This window comes from Sceloporus occidentalis, unplaced genomic scaffold (assembly GCF_023333645.1).
Source record: "Sceloporus occidentalis isolate IW3139 unplaced genomic scaffold, rSceOcc1.0.p SCAF_6, whole genome shotgun sequence".
Taxonomy (NCBI): Eukaryota; Metazoa; Chordata; class Lepidosauria; order Squamata; family Phrynosomatidae; genus Sceloporus; species Sceloporus occidentalis.
Genome location: NW_028316986.1, coordinates 88,820,295 through 88,838,109, shown reverse-complemented (window position 1 = coordinate 88,838,109; position 17,815 = coordinate 88,820,295). Strand labels below are relative to the sequence as shown.

The 17,815-nt window shown below is 41.4% G+C and overlaps 1 protein-coding gene across 1 annotated transcript in view; it reads right to left on the bottom strand.

The window, feature by feature from the left end:
* LOC149311069 (p53 apoptosis effector related to PMP-22-like) overlaps positions 1 to 17,815 on the bottom strand; it is a 45,935-nt gene that overhangs the window by 27,640 nt on the left and 480 nt on the right. The gene's annotated exons all lie outside the window — the stretch shown is intronic.

Genomic DNA, 17,815 nt, shown 5'->3' with positions numbered 1-17,815 from the left:
ATAGAGTGCTATACTGTTTCACTGATGCTGTTTAAAAAAATTAAAAGCCCAATTTTGGAAAGACAAGAAAGTACCATCATCACACGAATGGCTATTGAAATTAGTTGAAATGATGGAAATGGACAAGTTAACATGTCGATTAAATCAAAAGGATACTCAAACAGTAGAGGATGACTGGTTCCCTGTTAAGGAATTTTGCAAAATGAGATGGAATTGGGAGGTAAAAAAATAAGAAGGAGAGGATAATCTGACATAGATTTAAAAATCATAAAGTTATTAGATATTTGGGCTGGGCCCGAATTGTAGAAAAACATAATACAAAATGAGAGATTATATTAATATTAAAGATATAAGTAATAACAGGAGCTTGATACCAGAGGCACCTGGGAAGTACTTTGTTGTTATACTTTTTGAACAGGAGTGGAAGAATGAGAGGCTGAGTATCTAATGTAATTGATTATAATAAGAATGAAAATCAAATAAGAGAAGGTTAACAGTTATAGGAAAAGAATAATTAACTGTGAAAAATAACATAGGTTATGTTCTTAAGGAAATTATTGAATTAAGATAACGAGAAATGTATAAATTTGCATTGTTATTTTTGTTTAGGCTAAAAATCTAAGAAATGTTATGTTATAATTTTTTGCGATTTATTGATTGAAAATAAAATAAAATAATAAAAAAAATTAAAGATGGGGAAAAATGAAGTATACTCTCTCATTCTGATGTGCTTTGGGATCACTCAATGGTGGGAATAAAAAAAGTTGCGACCTCTGCTGGGAATTGGCAGAAAGCAGTACAAGACAATAGAAACACCATTTAGATATTTAAAAAAAAAAAAAAAACCTCAAGAACTACAGCTACAGATACAACCTCCTGACGCATTTGCCCTGCCTGGAGGAGCCCATCATGGAGCTGAAAAACACAATGCAAAGTGGGGGAGAAAACTTGGAAGGGCTGGAAAAACCTGGATTACAATTCATAGCCCAATCACCTGTGTATCAGGCATGTAGAACTAGCATCTGTTTACTTAGAAGTTCTGTCTGGTCTTGGAAGCCAAACAGGATCAGCCCTAGTTGGTACTTGGATGGGAGATCACCAATGAACACCAAGTGCTGTAGGCTGGATTTCAGAGGAAGGAACTGGCTAAACCATCTCTGAATATTTCTTGCCTAAGAATTCCCTTTGAAATTAATTGGGTCACCATCAATTGACAAGTGACTTGAAGGCATATACTGTATATACACACACACAAATCCCATTGAGTAGAAGGGCTATAGTTGATTAGGGTAATCCCTTGTTACTACTTACCACTGAAGAAGATCATATAGTCAATACATATTATTATTCATTTATTCTAAAGACAGCTAGCCAGATCTGTCACAGAGCTTACCTAAAATTCTTCTTTCCATTCTTGTGTTGAAAAATTGTGGTATTTCATTTTGAATTTTTGAACGGTTTTTGCCTTACAGTATGAGTAATAAAACTTGTTCACTGTTTATGTTTCCTAGTTTATTTACTGTGTTTCAGTTTTGTGTTGTCACATTTCCATCTCCTGTTCAGACGTCTTTCATCTAAATCAGTCCATAATTGAAAAGCAGCTAATGAACTAAAAATATTGTATCATATTGTACCAATATCAGTTTGCAGCCTTTCTCCTCCTTAGTAATGAATAGCCAAATGTCTGTTTGGAGTGCCCTCTGGTGGAAATGTTTGTGACTAGTAAATACCATTGTGTTTGTTTTTTAACCTGATAACAGTCCCTTTTATGTGCTCACGGCAATCGTAAATAAAATGAGAAATATTTGAGAGGAAAAAGAGATGAAGAATACAACTGAGACACTCATTTTACTACTCTCAGGACATCGCTCCTGGCATTTTTCTCCTTGGCTTTTTTTACCCCTTCTAAGATATCTTAAGTTTCAGAGTCAGGACCTCAGGCATAGCCTTGGATCTTTCACATCACACAATTGTTACGCTATGATTCTACTTCAACTGTCATGGCTGCATCTTATGGGATCCTGGAATCTGTAGTTTGGTGACTAGACATCTCTGTTTGAGAATTTTAAATCCCTGTCCCAAATCCTCAGATCCCAGAATTCCATAGCATGGAATCATGGCAGTTAAAGAGGAAACATAGTGAAATAAGTTTGTAATGTGAAAGGGCTAGAAGTCAGGAATATCTCAGAATGGGAATGAGCGAGGGGTTTAGCAACTGGGAGAGAGCAGAAAGGAAGACATTGCCCTCTTATAAGTATTCTGATGCCCCCATGAAATTTTCCTTCCGCCCTCAACTTTCTAGCATTGCAGAGAGTGAGACATTGGAAAACTGTTCACATCTAAAACTCTTACATTTGCTGTGTTGGGAATATTGTCTGCCTCTTTTGTTTGGATGCTTAAATGGCATTTGTAAATGAAGCTTTAAGCTACTGCAGTGCTAGAAATGTAGGGACTGAAGGAAAACTTTATGGGGGGGGGGAGAATCCTGAGTTGGGGGGCAATGGCTTCATTTTGTCTCCACTGCAGCTATACCTTTGGAAGCACCTCATTGCCTGCCCCAACATTTGGGGGCTGCCAAGGGTGAGCTATTCCCAAGTACTCTGTTTCCCAACAAAACAGCACTTTTTCATTGCAAAGTCTGTATTATTATTTAGTCTTAAATTTGATTTAAATCTCACCTTTCTCCCAGTATGAAATGGAAGGCTGCTCATAAATAGATTTTTAAAAATAAAACTGAGAAAGCCATCATTATAATAAAGAGTTTTTAAAAACAATTAAATAATTTATTTTATTAAAAGCAACACCAGTTTAAAACACTTTAAAACATTTAAAACATAACAATGAGAAGAAAAGCTCAACACACACACACACAGTTCTTTTGCAAAAGTCAGTTAATAGTCAAAACAGGTATTTAAACAAAAAAAAAGTATTTTCCTACTGGTGGCAGAAGAGCAGACTGGTCACAGCCTAGTCGCCCTGTGGGAGCAAATTTCACAGTGTGGGAGCAGCCACCAAGAAGACCCTTTCTCTTCAGTGGAGGGACATTGTGGAGCAGAAATCTGCAAGAACACTTGTTATGCAGGACCACTTGTACCTTGTGGGCTTCTAGTTGCCAACCCTTGTCCTAGATCAATGGTAAAGAAAGTGAGGCCCCAATCCCATTTTTGCAGTTCCCCTAGTCCCTAGCAGACATGCTACTAATGCTCCTAGATCACAAGTTTGGTCTTTTCAAATACTTGCAAATTGTATAAAAAAATGGCCATTTGCCTTTTTCTCACCACAGCCCCACCAAAAGCCACCCACAGCTGAAAACAGGCCAACACTGAAAATGGAGTGACTTTCATTATTAAAAGTTACTTTGAGGTCTACAACTCCCAGAAACTCCCAACCAGCATAGCCACTCTCCATGCTGTCTAGAGGATTGAGGAAGTTATATATTTTTTTTTAAAAAAGCAACTTTTCCAAGCTTTGACATTTATACCTAAAGGTTAAGGCACATCCTTAGCCCACTTTACACATGAACACAGCCTAGATCTCACATCTGATTTGGCCATGTGATAACTCCTTTTGGAAATGAATCAGAGAGACCTGTGGAGATCACTCCCACACCCTTTATGAATCAATATTAATATGTGGGTGTAAGGTGGAGAAACCTACCAATATTTTTAGTGAGTCAGCAGTTTGCTTACACAGTTATATCTAGATGCAGGTCTGCCTTGGATATCATGGTGCTCTTAACAAATAGTCCAACCCTTAAGTGCAATTGCCTCCACCCTTAATAAGTTTCTTAATTCATTCAGTAAACTTGCAGGTAATATTTCAACAATAGCCCAACTAATCCAAACTGAGCTGCTTAGAGTCTCAGTGGTGGAACCAAACTGCTGGTTCTGTACCACTTCAGGCTGATGCCACACTGCAAAAATAATGAACTTTGACACAGCTTTAGCTGTCATGGCACTGTTGTATGGAATCCTGGGATTTGTAGTTTGATGTGGCACCAGAGCTCTCTGACAGAGAAGGCTAAATATCTCACAAAACTACGGATGCCAGAATTCCGTAGCATGGAGCCATGCCAGCTAAAGTGGTGTCAAACTATACCAATTCTGCAGTGTAATTGTAACCTCAATTGTTGTAGGATGATCACATTTATAATTACTCTGCCACAAAACTGTTCTGGACTACTTGTCATGCTTGGTAATGAATTCTGTAAATCATACACAAAAAAGTAAGCTCTCCTCTGTCAACAATCCTTGCATGTACAGAACAGTAGGTGAGAACTCACCCTAGTGACATGACACTTTTCTGTGCAGGGATTCAATTTGTTGAGTGTGGTTTAACATGGGAGAAAATTCAGGGAATCAATCCTCCACTTGAAGTTTTAATTGGTGCAATCCTAGGAAAGGTGTATCATCTCAACAGGTAGATACTTCCCTGACAACATGCTGGACTTGTTAATAAGTTTGCAAAAGTTATTAGCCTACAAAAATTTTACTTGCATACTGTGCTTTAGCAAGAAAAAGAAAAAGAAAAAGAAACCCTGCATTCCTAAGCTAGACAAGAAGATGGTTTCCCTCTTCTAGCAGCCCACTTGGTTTGTCTGCTGAGTGCAGAGGTGGGGCAATTTGTGCTCCATCTCTCCCACCAATCTGTTCATTCACCTGCATGAAAAGGTGGGCACTTGCATCCCTGTAGTTCCAAGAAACCCATGGCTAGTGTTGGCCACTATGGGAAAAGAATGCTTGACTAGATAGTGATCCAGTCAGATCCATGGCTCCTTAGCCTATCTGGAAGTAAGACTGATTGAGCTCAATAGAACTAACTTTTAGAAATGCACAGATTACACTCTATTATTCCTCTCATTTTGGTACAGTTAAATTAAATAAAGCAAATGGCAACTGTTTTTCACTCCCTAGGCCTAAATAGGGTAGATCCTGTCTGATCTTGGAAGCTAACTAGGATCAACCCTGCTTAGTATTTGGATTGGAGAAACAACAAACACCAGGTGCTGTAGGCTATATTTCAGAGGAAAGAATTGGCAAAACCACCTCTGAGTATTCCTTGTCGAAGAAAATGCTATGAAATTCATGGGGTCACCATAAATTGACAGGGGACTTGAAGGCAGATGCACGTGCATGCACGAACACACACACACACACACACACACACACACACACACACACACACAGGTCTACACTGCTAAGGAAAAGATGAAACACCAATGTATCTTAACCACTAGGGGGTAGAAGAAGCAAATTTACAAATACTTTATTCTGAAAACAAAATCTATCTGATCAGCTAATGCAAGTCTGGGCCCAGTGTTTCAAAGCATCTGTGCATGTCATAAGCCGGAAATGGATCAATGCCTGGAGGAACTATACCAAGACAAGGCATACATGCCATCCATCCTTCCATGGCCCTGAAAGCAGCATGGAATGACAGGATCTGCTGGTGGAAAAGATGAGGGAAACCTAGGACTTTATCATACAGGAGGCAATCCCATGAATAAAGTGCATTTAATCCCATCAATATCCCACAAGAGTGGGATGATTTTCAGACGATGTCCCTTAACGTTGCCTTTATCGGGACATTATCTCATAAATAAAGTGGCAAAGTCATGCCACTTTTTATTTTGGGGATTTTCCTGTAAATAATAACCAGCACCATTTTGCCACTTCATTCACGAAATAATGTCCCAATAATGGCAACGTCTGAATGTGTTTTGGTGTTCACTGAATGAAGTCACCAGAACATACTAAAACAGATTTCGGGGTGATTACAATGAGACAAAACTGTTTAGTTATTTTTTTAGAGGAAGTGGAAGTACTGGTAGTAGTAGTAGTAGTAGAAGAGGAAGTACAGATTTTCCCTTATCTCAAATTTCAAAAATCAAAACTGGCTGTCAGAGCCAGTAACACCTTTGCTTTCTGATGGTTCAATGTACAAAAGCTTTGTTTTCACAAAATTATTTTTAAAAATATTGTATAAAATTTACCTTCACACTGTGTGTATAAGGTGTACCTGAAACATAAATATTTCATTTGGTGTGTTTGGACTTGGGTCCCATATCCAGGACATCTCATTATGTACGTATATACCAATATTCTTAAATCTGGGGAAAAAATCTAAAATCCTAAACATTTATCATCCTAAGCATTTTGGATAAGGGAAACTCAGTCAGTACTGGCAATTAATGGATGCAGCAGGTAGCTTACAACAGAGAACAACCCTTCCAGTCAATGGGAAATGTCTCCACAGCCAGTGGTGTGTTGGGTCCTCAAGTGACACTCATGTGATGCTAGTGCATGTGTTCCTTTAGAGTGAGACCAAAGGTGTGGTGGCAATCAAGAGATTTGAATAGCAAATGTCTAAACAAGGAGTAAGCTTGTGCCTGCCCCCAAAGCTTGGGGTGGGGAAAGAAGATCCAAGCACACATACACACGTCTCTCACTTAGTGGAAGTGTATGCTCTGAGATTCCTAGAGGAAAGCAGGCAATCACATGTGCTACTGGAATGCTCTGCCAGGAGCCACAGTGAAACTTTCCTACACTAAGAACAAAATAACCCCTTTCATGCTAATATGGATACGGAGGGCAATGAGTGAGCCTCACACGCCAGTGCCATCATGGAGAATGATGTTCTGAAGACGATGTTCTGCAACAACTAGAGTGCCGCTGGCGGAAACATCAATGATTACCTGACAAGACACTCCATCAGAACCTATTGGATTCTTATAGAGTGGCAATAGATGCAGCAAAGAATTATTGCATCAGCAGAGTCTCATCCAGCAGAGCTGTTCAGGGTGGTTAAATTGTAACACAACTGCCTCCCACCCTGAACCTTTTATCAGAACCAACTAAATCCTGCTGTAATGCTTTTAATGACTTTTTTGCTGATTAAAATCTCTCAGATAAGAGTCGATCTGGATGCGGGCACTAAAACAGAAAAAAGAAGAAAGATGTCCAGTGACTCTGTGGATTATGTTAAACTGGATCATTTTGAGTATGCAAATACTGATGAAGTGGACAATCTTCTTGGAAGTGTAAGGGGGACAAAGTGTCCTCTCGATCCTTGCTCATCATGGTTGACTGCCCAGGGAGGGGATGCTATGAAAATATTATTACAACTTATAATCAACACATCCTTTAGGGAGGGAATATTTCCATTGAAACTGAAACAAGTGATAGTTAGACCGCTTCAAAAAAAACCTCCCTGGACCCTCTGGTGAGAAACAATTACAGGCTAGTCTACCATTCTTGGGCAAAGTGATCAAGAGGGCAGTTGCCCTCCAGCTCCAGGCAGTCTTCGATGAAGCTGATTATCTGGACCCATTTCAAACCAGCTTCAGGGTGGGATATGGAGTTGAGACTGTCATGGTCGCCAATGGTCGCCTTAGTCGATGATCTCCGTCTGGGTATAGACATGGGAAGTGTGACCCTGTTGGTGCTCTTGGACATCTCAGCAGCTTTCGATACCATAGACCATAGTACCCATCTGGAATACCTGAGGGAGTTAGGTATTGGGAGCACTACACTCCAGTGGCTCTGGTCCTACCTCTCGGGCAGTTTCCAGATGGTGATGCTGGGGGACAGCTGCTCTTCTAAAAGAGAGTTGACATCTGGCGTCCCTCAGGGCGCCATTCTGTCCCCCATGCTGTTTAACATTTACACGAAGCCACTGGGAGAAATCATCCAAAGACATGGGGCGTGGTGTTATCAGTACACTGATGACACCCAAATCTATTTCTCTATGTCTCTGACTGTTGCAGTAACTAAGCATAGCATCTCTCCTCTGGATGCCTGGCTCAAGTTGGTAATGGGCTGGATGAGGGAAAACAAACTCAAGTTGAATCCAGAGAAAACGGAGGTACTTGCGATAGGTACCCCGAGTCCAGGGACAGAGATTTGTCAACCAGTCCTGGATTGGGTCACACTTCCCCTAAAGGACAAAGTTCACAGTTTGGGAGTACCCCTGGATCCATCTCTACAGTTGTCATCTCAAGTAGATGTGATGGCCAGGACTGCTTGGTACCAGCTTCGGTTGTTACACCAACTGCGTCCTTACCTGGACCAAAAGGACCTTGAAACAGTGGTACACGCACTGGTAATCTTTAATTTAGATTTCTGTAATGCGCTCTACATGAGGCTACCTTTGTACCAAGTCCAGAAGCTTCAATTGGTTCAAAATGAGGCAGCCAGACTGGTCACTGGGACATCTACATCAGACCACATAACACCGGTGTTAAAATCCCTTCATTGGTTGCCGATTAGCTTCTGGGCGCAATGCAAAGTGTTGGTTATTACCTTTAAAGCCCTACATGGCTTGGGCCCGAGTTATTTGAGGGAATGTCTCTCCCTACACAATCCTCCCTGCACTCTCAGAACATCTGGAAAGAACCTATTGGAGTACTCAAAAACCAGGCTAACAACAACTTCTTACAGAACGTTCACCGCCGTGGCCCCCAGATTGTGGAATAGCTTGCCGGAGCTTGTGCTCTCTCCTTTTCATGTGCTGTGAAGCAGACTTCAGAATGCCTGAGGACGGATCAAAAACTAGTGAGATCTGTTCCTAGCAAGCATATAACAAGTAAGTTTGGGTAATGCATACACAATCAGGCTTGTAAATCTTGACACGCAGGAAAAAATGTAATTGTGGGGAGGATGGTAATAAACAACAAAAGCAGGAACACTGACTGCACAGTTGCTTTGCTTTTAGCATTTCCTGTAGTTAAGCAAATGTGTAAATCTGCCCCAACAGGATAAACGAGTTAGCACAAAGGCCTATCTATCTCCTTACAAGCAGACTTTTGTCAAGCAACTGCTGTGAAATACTGACATTCTGGTTGCTCTGCCTCACCAGCTCTGTTAGTAACAGGATGATAATAAAGGATATTGTTAAAATATAGACACATTTGTCACCCCAACAACAACAGTTATGGTAATTACAGTTTTTGAACAATTTTCAGACAAAACATAAGCATACATTTAAAGCTTATGGTCTAACATCTTTAAGAACTATAGGCGTAATTGAACAGAATTATGTCCAGGAAGAAGCATGCCATCAAACAAGCCTGCTTAAGTAAAGGGGTTTTCCATTCCTGTTCAAAGACCATTGAAAAGTCCCACTCACTTGTTGCCACCAGCAGTAATACCAGCAACTGTAGGCCACGGATAAGGGCAGAGTTGGGGGAAGTAGTTTTACCAAGCTCTGGTCTGAAGCCAACTTCCAGGTATGAACAATTAAACTTTAAATTAGCACTCTGATGTTCTAAATGGAGTATGGATCTTTTGTATCTAGACCATTATCTTCATTTTCCCCTCCAGGTCTATAAGCTGAGAGCACAACAGCAACGAAGAGATGGAAAGAGTTAAATGTGTTGATAATAAAGTCAGTGGTTTAGATCCAGGCACTTCAAGCAGAATCATTAAAATTAATAAGTTTTAGGTGCAGCTAACCAAAGTCTCAATGGTTTCAATGGGCTTGTTCAAATTATGACTAAATCTGGACTAGTACATATGAATGCAAAGGGTTCTTGTAGCACCTTTGAGACTAACTGCAAAAGTTATAACATAAGTTTTCATAGATTTGGTCTACTTCCTCAGTTGCATGGAGGAAGCAGAGCAAATCTACAAAAGCTTATGCTACAACTTACGCTGCAGGTAGTCTCAGGTGCTACAAGATTCCTTTGCATATTTACATTCCAGACTAACACAGCTATGTCTCTGAATTCTACTAGTTATATATGTAGTATGTGCAATATCTCCTTGGTTCTTTTTCCTAGCACAGACTGCATAATTACATGCTTCCTACCACTCATACAGGTTGCCAAGGTTTCAATTTAGCAACGAGGGAAAGTCAAAATTCATGATATGCAGGGTGGAAAAATCAGGAAATAACTCTTAACAAGTTTGTAGTCTACCTATCTACTGAATGAAAGTATTGATTTCAGTTAATGTAGCCATGTGTTTATCTGTAAAATTAACAAATTGTCCCAATTCATAAATTACAGAATGCACACATTTATGTATATATGAAGGGCCCACACACCAAAATGTGGCCATTTATTTATTTATTTATTTATTTATTTATTTATTTATTTTGACACCATATTTCCAATTCTCAAATCGGGACTACCCTTCTGATAAGGGAGACCTGGCAACCCTGCTCATCCAGTAAGCAGAACTTAAAAAATTACTTTCAGGACTCTCCTATTGAGCATGGGCTACAGCTCATTTATTTTGGAAATGCAACATCTTGTCTTTTTCAGTATTTCCATCTTCCAGTTAGAGAGAAGGGAACACAAAAGACAAGTTACTCATCTGTGTGTGAATGTGTGCGTTTATGCATACATGGGTACATACACATTCGTGCACACACATCTTCCTACATAAGGTTATGTGTGATAGAAGTGAGTTATTTACAAGAAAGGGGTTAAGTTAAGGAGGAGCAGATATATTTAAGGATAAGAAATAAAATTAAAAGAGACACCAAAAATAGTTTACTATTTCTGAACAGTTTGCTCAGATGGAGATCAAACATTGTGTTGAAATAGAGGAGTGGAGAGTGCCAATAGAGTCAATTAAAACAGCCACTTCTGAGATTTAACATTCAATCTGTTCAGCTGTTTTCTCCCACTTGTTAAGTAGAAGATACTGATCATCCAGTGAAACTGATTGGCATTAAGTTCAGCACAGAAAGAAATATGATGTCAAGATGGGCACATACTAGATTTGTTCTCATGCTTCAGTACACATTTCATGGAGAGTGGGCTTCAATGGAGTCAATTCAGACTCGTTTCTGAGAATGCATGGCATAGGATTCCACTGTACAAGGATTCAAACACAAAAGGGTTTGGATAAATTAGGGTGTCATGACTACTTGTGTGTGCATCCTACAGATGCACGTGTGAAATGCAGATAGCACTATGAAAGAACTATGACACAGGATCCTGGTGGAATATGCAAATCTGAGAGCAATCACATTAGCTTAATAAGGCCGGCATCTTGTTTGCTGCACAAGCCTTATGCCTGCTTATGTCTCTTTGGCCCCATTCCCACTGGGCTATAAAGCGAATCAAGAATCGGATTATAGGAACATCATTCCCATTTGAATTCGTGTTCGATCCTAGTTTAAGGAAAATCGTTCCCATTTGAATTTGCATTCGATCCTACTTTGATCAATTTCTCTAGCGAAAACCCAAATCAGTGGTGGATAACCTGGGTTATCCTGACACCACTTTTCCAGCAGTTCTTTTGCCAGGGACCGTGTCTGATCTGGGGTAAATTAATGGGAACATTGGGTGTCTGATTCGGGTATTTTGGGATGCAAGGGCCAATGTTAAAGGGGCTGATCTGGGGTGTCACTTGCTTTGTTCTCTTTCCTGGCATTCCTGGTGCCATTTTCCCATTCGCATAGCCTTTCCTCGGTGGTGTGAAAAGTGATCGCGTGTGTAGTGGGCCCGTAGCTAGGCTGATGCAAGGGGACCCTAGAGAGAGAGAGACAGAGAGACTTTTAGGCTGTTATCTACACTGGAGAAATCACCCGGTTTGGCACCGCTTTCACTCTTTCCTGGCTCTAGGAATTCTGGGAGTTGGACCCACAACAAACTCCAACTCCCAGAATGTCATAGCCTTGAGATAGGATGCTTAATAGCAGTGCCAAACTGGGTGATTTCTCCAGTGTAGATGCAGCCTCAGTCTCTTTCTGGTGCGCACGTGTCTGCATGCTCCCCTGCCACTCCAGGGAGTTGGGGTTTGTTGTGGGACTGGGCACACACACACGCACGGGAAGATCTTTGGATCTGAATTGGATCCCCTCTTATTCTTCCTCCTATTCCTCTTCCTCCTCTTCCATGCTGGGCCTGACAACATACTCCAACTCCCAGAATTCCATAGCCTAGAGCCAGAAAAGAGTGAAAGAGGTGCCAAGAGTGTGGATGCAGCCTTTCTCTTTCTGGTGCGTGTGCGCTCCCCTGCCCCGAGTCCTGGGAGTTGGGGTTTGTTACTGGCCGGCTGGGCCCTTCTTATTTCTCTTCCTCCTCCTCCTCTTCTTCTTCTTCTTCTTCTTCTTCCTCCCCTCTTCTTCCTCCTCCTCCTCCTCCTCCTCTTCTTCTTCTTCTTCTTCTTCTTCTTCCTCCCCTCTTCTTCTTCCTCCTCCTCCTCTTCCTCCTCCTCCTCTTCCTCCTCCCCTCTTCTTCCTCCTCCTCCTCTTCTTCCTCCTCCTTCCTCCCCTCTTCCTCCTCCTCCTCTTCTTCCTCCTTTCTTCTTCCTCCTCCTCCTCTTCTGCCTCCCCTCTTCCTCCTCTTCTTTTTTATCTTCTTTCTCCTATTCTCCTCCTCCTCCTTTCTCCTCCCCCTTCCTCCTCTTCCTCTTCTGTTGTTGTTGCTGCTGTTGTGTGCCTTCAACTCCTTTTGGACTTATAGCAACCCTGCAGAGTTTCCTTGGCAAGTTTCTTAAAGGGGAGATTGCCTTTACTTTCCCCTGAGAGGCTGAGAGAGTGTGAGGTGCCCTAGGTCTCCCAGTGGTTTGCATGGCCAGTCTGTCTCCTCCAATTCTTTAGCCACCAAGCCAGCCCCCTCTTCTTCCCCCTTCTTCTATTTTCCTCCTCCTCCTCTTCTTCCTCCTCTTCTTCCTTCTCCTCTTCCTCCTCCTCCTCTCCTCCTCTTCTTCTTCTGTTATTGTTGTTGTTGTTATTGTGTGCCGTCAACTCCTTTCTGACTTATGGCAACCCTGTAGAGTTCCCTTGGCATAGTTTCTTCCGGGGGGGGGGTGTCTTTACTTTTTCCTGAGAGGCTGTGAGAGTGTGTCTTGCCCAAGGGTTTGCATGGCCAATCTGTCTCTTCCAATTCTCGAGCCACCAAGTCAGCCCCCCTTCTTCTTCTTCTTCTTCTTCTTCTTCTTCTTCTTCTTCTTCTTCTTCTTCTTCTTCTTCCTCCTCCTCCTCCTCCTCCTCCTCTTCCTCCTCTTTTTCTTCCCCTCTTCCAATCACAATGATGCATATCCACCCAAGTGCTCAGGCGCTTCAGCGATCCACTGACCATTAAACACCCCCCCCCCCACCAGAAAAACAGGCTTGAAAGACGCAAATGGGAACAGGGGACAAAAATAACCCATGTCAAAATGCATCGAAGCAACTGACGTCACTGTGACATCTAATCACCTAAGCACTTGATTGACAGCTTAAAAAGAAAAAAAAAACAGTTCCAGACAGGCAATGGGAACGGGAACAAAAAAGTCCATGTCAAAATACAACAGAGAAATATCAATGGGAATGAGAATATGAGTCAAGAAAAACCGAGTCCATTTGCTCCCTTTTGTAATGGAAACGATGGACGTGATTTGAATACAACTCAGGAACTTGCTCCGAGACAGACTCGCAGCAAGATTCGTCGCTTTATAGCCTAGTAGGAATGGGGCCTTTCTTGTTGATGTGAAGGCTGGTATTCCCTTCCTCTCTCTGCACCAGCCAAAGCCACATAATCACTGCAGCTTTCTCCTCACAGACATTTCATGCTTGATGAGGGTAGTGGGGCTCTGATATGTTTCAGGCTATGTCCATGTAGCCAGAAAGGCTAAGGTCCTCTAAAGATCTCAATAGGTATGATCATTTTGTATCTGGCTGTGGGAATATAGACAGTTACTCCTTCAGTTACCCACTGCAATTCTATGGAAAGTCCAGGATTGGTGAATGGCCATCTGTAGCATAGTTCCATATGCAGAACAGATGCATAATGATGGGCCATACAAGGTTGTGTCCTAGAAGTGTACCTGTACTGCACAGTTACAGAGGTTTGATACCATATTAACTGACATGGCTTCAGTCTATGGAATCCAGTGATCTGTAGTTTTCTGATATATTTATAATTCTCTGCTAGGAAATTCTAGGAATTCAGGAGAGGGGATCAGAGCTATCTAACAAAGGATTCCAAGTCCTTGATCAGTCTATAAACCTCAGGATTACATAGGATAAATCCACAACAGTTAAGGTTGCATCTGACTTCTATAACAATTAGAAGAGACTGAGAGCCTTATTGCCTGAGGAAAGAAAGCCAAAATGGAGTAGGAAAATAACAGCTTTCTCTGTATCCCACAGCATGCCATCATAGCACTTCCATTCTCTTCCTAAAGGAGATGATCATAAAATGTGCCTTTTGTCACACTGGAAAAATCCATTTGGCAAAAAGCATGCTTTCACTACCATCTCCCTTGGGAAGGAGAATAGAAGTGCTATGACATCATGTGAAGAGGCACAGAGAAAGCCGCTACTCTCCCACTCCATTTCGGCTTTTTTTTCTCATGCAATAAGGTTGTGAAACATGAACCAATGGATTCAAATTACAAGAAGAGATCCCACGTAAACTTCCACTTTGGAATAACTGTTTTTACTTTAAGAGTGGTTTGACAGTGGAATAGATTGCCTCAGAGAGTGTTGGATTTTCTAATGGAGGTCTTTGGAGATATTTAAACAGACGCTGGATGGCATCTTTCAGGAGATCTTTAGCTGTGTATTCCTGAATGGCAGGAAGTTAGACAAGATGGCCCTTGTGGTTACTTCCAACTCTAAGATTCTATGCTTCTATGTAAAGTTGTTGCTTTTGTTATGTGTCTTCAAGTTCGCTGATGTACGACAATTCTGTCATGGGATTTTCCTGGCAATATTTATTCAGACAAAGTTTGCCATTGCCTTCCCTTAAAACAGAGAATGTGTAACTTGCCCAGGGTCAGCCAGTAGGTTTCTGTGGCTGGGTGAGAATTTGAACCCTGTTCTCCCAGAGTCTTAGTCCAATACTCAAACCACTACATTGAGATGTAGAGTGTAGCTACTACATTCTCAATAGTATTTGAGGACAACATCGTGGATTACAATGGCTGCACACTGTGGCATCTGGATAGAAAGCTCTTATCCCTCTCAATTAATGTGCAAATATTAGTCAGGCAGCCTCAGACTATCCATCTCAGCATAATGTGTTGACAGACAGCGGCTAGCTAGATTACTCAAGAAGCATCATACCCATTCTTTGTCTTCATCTGGCATTCAAAAACATACTGGTGCTTACAGGGGGAGTTTGTACACATATCCATCCTAATAACTAGTAATACCACAGGGACCTGTCACTTATAATCCCAATTATCTACAGAACAACCAACTGCCATGGTTTACCTGCAGCACACTCACTGTACCTGTTTCCTCTCTTTTAGCCTTTGGACTGTGCAAAAAGTCTTACAGTTAGAAAATGAGAGTAAAGAGCCAGAAGCTAGGCAATTATTACTAGCAGTTATGGGCGAGAGAGATGAATTAAAAAGTGATGGGAACAATTTGATAAGTACTAGGCTGTAGGAGGAATGCATGAAGAACATGCTGCCCCAGAGAAATATGTTGGATGATCAGAAGCAGCCTTCACATCTTTATGTTTGATGACATAGAGATGGTTCTGCTTTGAAAAGCGCAGTTGAAACCAAAGAAATAAAAAGGCAATCATAAAACCTTTTGTGCATATGACCATTATGACATCCTATGGCAGGGATGAGAAATTTGTGGCCTTCCAGATATTTCTATAACACTTTCCCTCATCCCTCACACTGGCTATGCTTGCTAGGAGCAACAGAAACTGACAGGAAGCAAGGCAATTACATTTTATGTAAACTGTTTGCTTTGTTGGGAGTGTGTGCCTTCTTGGGACAGAGAATGGCTGTGAATTGTGGAACCCAATAAACTAGAAACATACTTTGGATTTCCACCACCTGGAAGGCTATAGGTCACTTGCCCATCCTATGGCAGTTACTGAAGTAATGCTTCCCTTTATTTGTTTTAAACTTGAAGTTAGCAATTTGATGGACAACTGTAGGATTTGGTATTTTAAAAGAGCATTTTTCCTACTTACTTCCTCACACTATAAAGTGCTATTGCCTAGTTCCCCTGTCTTCTTTTCCTCCATAAGACAATATATCCCAGCTATTATTCTTTAGCAGAAACTAGTGGTATAGCTACACTACACAATCATAGCACTTTGATTCCATTTATCTGCTGTGGTTCCATCCTTGGGGAAGTTTGGAGAAGGGCTTAGTCTTCTCTGCCATAGACCTCTAGTACTTAAGTTGTTCAGGGGGCCTACTAGAGCTTTCTAGCAACTGGATTCTATCATACTATGAATCCCAGGTTTCTACAGGATGGATTCATGCTAGCTAAAATGGAATCAAACTGCTATAATTGTGCAGTGTGGATATACCCTGACTCTCTAAGTGGCAGGTCATATAGAACCCACCCATGAATTCATGATCTTAAAATATCAAGCCAGTACATAGAGACAGGGTGGGGTTTTCAACCCTTTCCCAGGTTAGGTGGAATTGTAGAAATATTTGGCCTGTGAGGAAAGTGTATGTGTCAGTGAGTGAAATCTGACTTGAGAATATGAGATAGGTAAAGATATAGCAACAATAACAAAATGTTTTTAAATTCAAGAAAAAGACCTTTAAAAAAAGGAGGACATGACACAATAACAGCCAAAAACACTCATAGACTTTATTACATGGTGGGAAATTGTGTGTGTGGGGGGGGGGGGATCAGGAGTTTAAATGGACATTAGCTTGTGAAAATCACACGATTGCAGTGAAGATTTTCACACACATTGCAAATAAAAAGGACTTATCTGGGCAATAAACAGGTAATAACCAGCAACAAATAATTCATGGGGAAATCCTGTGAATGATTTGTTGTTGGTTATTACCTGTTTACTGCCGAGATAAGTCTTCTTTAATTGTGACATCATGTGAAAATCTTCACCACAATTGTGTGATTTTTCACAGGCTAATGTCTGTTTAAACCCCTTCTTTTCCCTAATTTTCCCCTGTCCATAGAAATATCAATTCCTGCTATCACATGGGGGGAAACTGGAAGCTTAAACAGGGATCATCCCATGAAAATCACACAATTGCGATTAAAATGCAATTAACATTTTCACTCACAAGAGTCATTATCCCAGGAATAACCCAGAAATGATTTGTTGCTGTTTATTGCCTGGTTATTCACAGGTTAATGGCACTCTAATTGCCTTTCAGCGCAATGTCGTATGGAAAACTTTATCGCAATTGAGCAATTTTTATGGGATATTCCCGGGATAATGGCGCCTTAATTGCGATGCCATGTGAAACAACTTCATAGCGGATGCACGATTTTCATGGGATAATCCCGGTTTGTACTTCCAATTGTCCCTGTGTGATAAAGTCCATAGAAATTTCTGTCCTGCTAGAAGCTCCAAACAAGCCAAATGGACGGTATTCTGGGATTCCTCCTGGACAGAAGGCTGAAATGTAGACCATATCCTGAGAAAGGAAGACCCCTGGTCCCACCGGACAACCTTGACTTCATGATTCTGGCTTCCAATGACAGTCTGAGCTTGATCTGTTCTGGGTGGGTCCCATTTGTTTGTCTTCTTGACCATCCATGGGTTCCTCAACCCTCTTCTCCAGCATCCCAGCTCAGATGAGAGGATGCTCTCTTCCTGTCAGCAATCTTCAGCAGGACTGTGTAGGATGGAGCCATGGGGGTGCAAAGGGGATGGTAGGAGTGGTCAAAGACAGTGGTGTCACTAGGGGGGTGTGGACTGCACCAGGTGACAGCCTAAAGGGGAGTGACACCACTGCTGCTCAAACGCCTGCGTTTGGCCAGAAACATTATGGCATTTGCCTGTATCTCTTTGAAATGCTTTAAGAGATGGTGGGAGTGAGGTGACGCTCAGTGGGAGAAGAAAGGAGCCCCCCCCCAAATTTTAAAAGTAAAATTTTCAATTTTCAAATTTTTAAATTTAATTTTTTAAAAATCA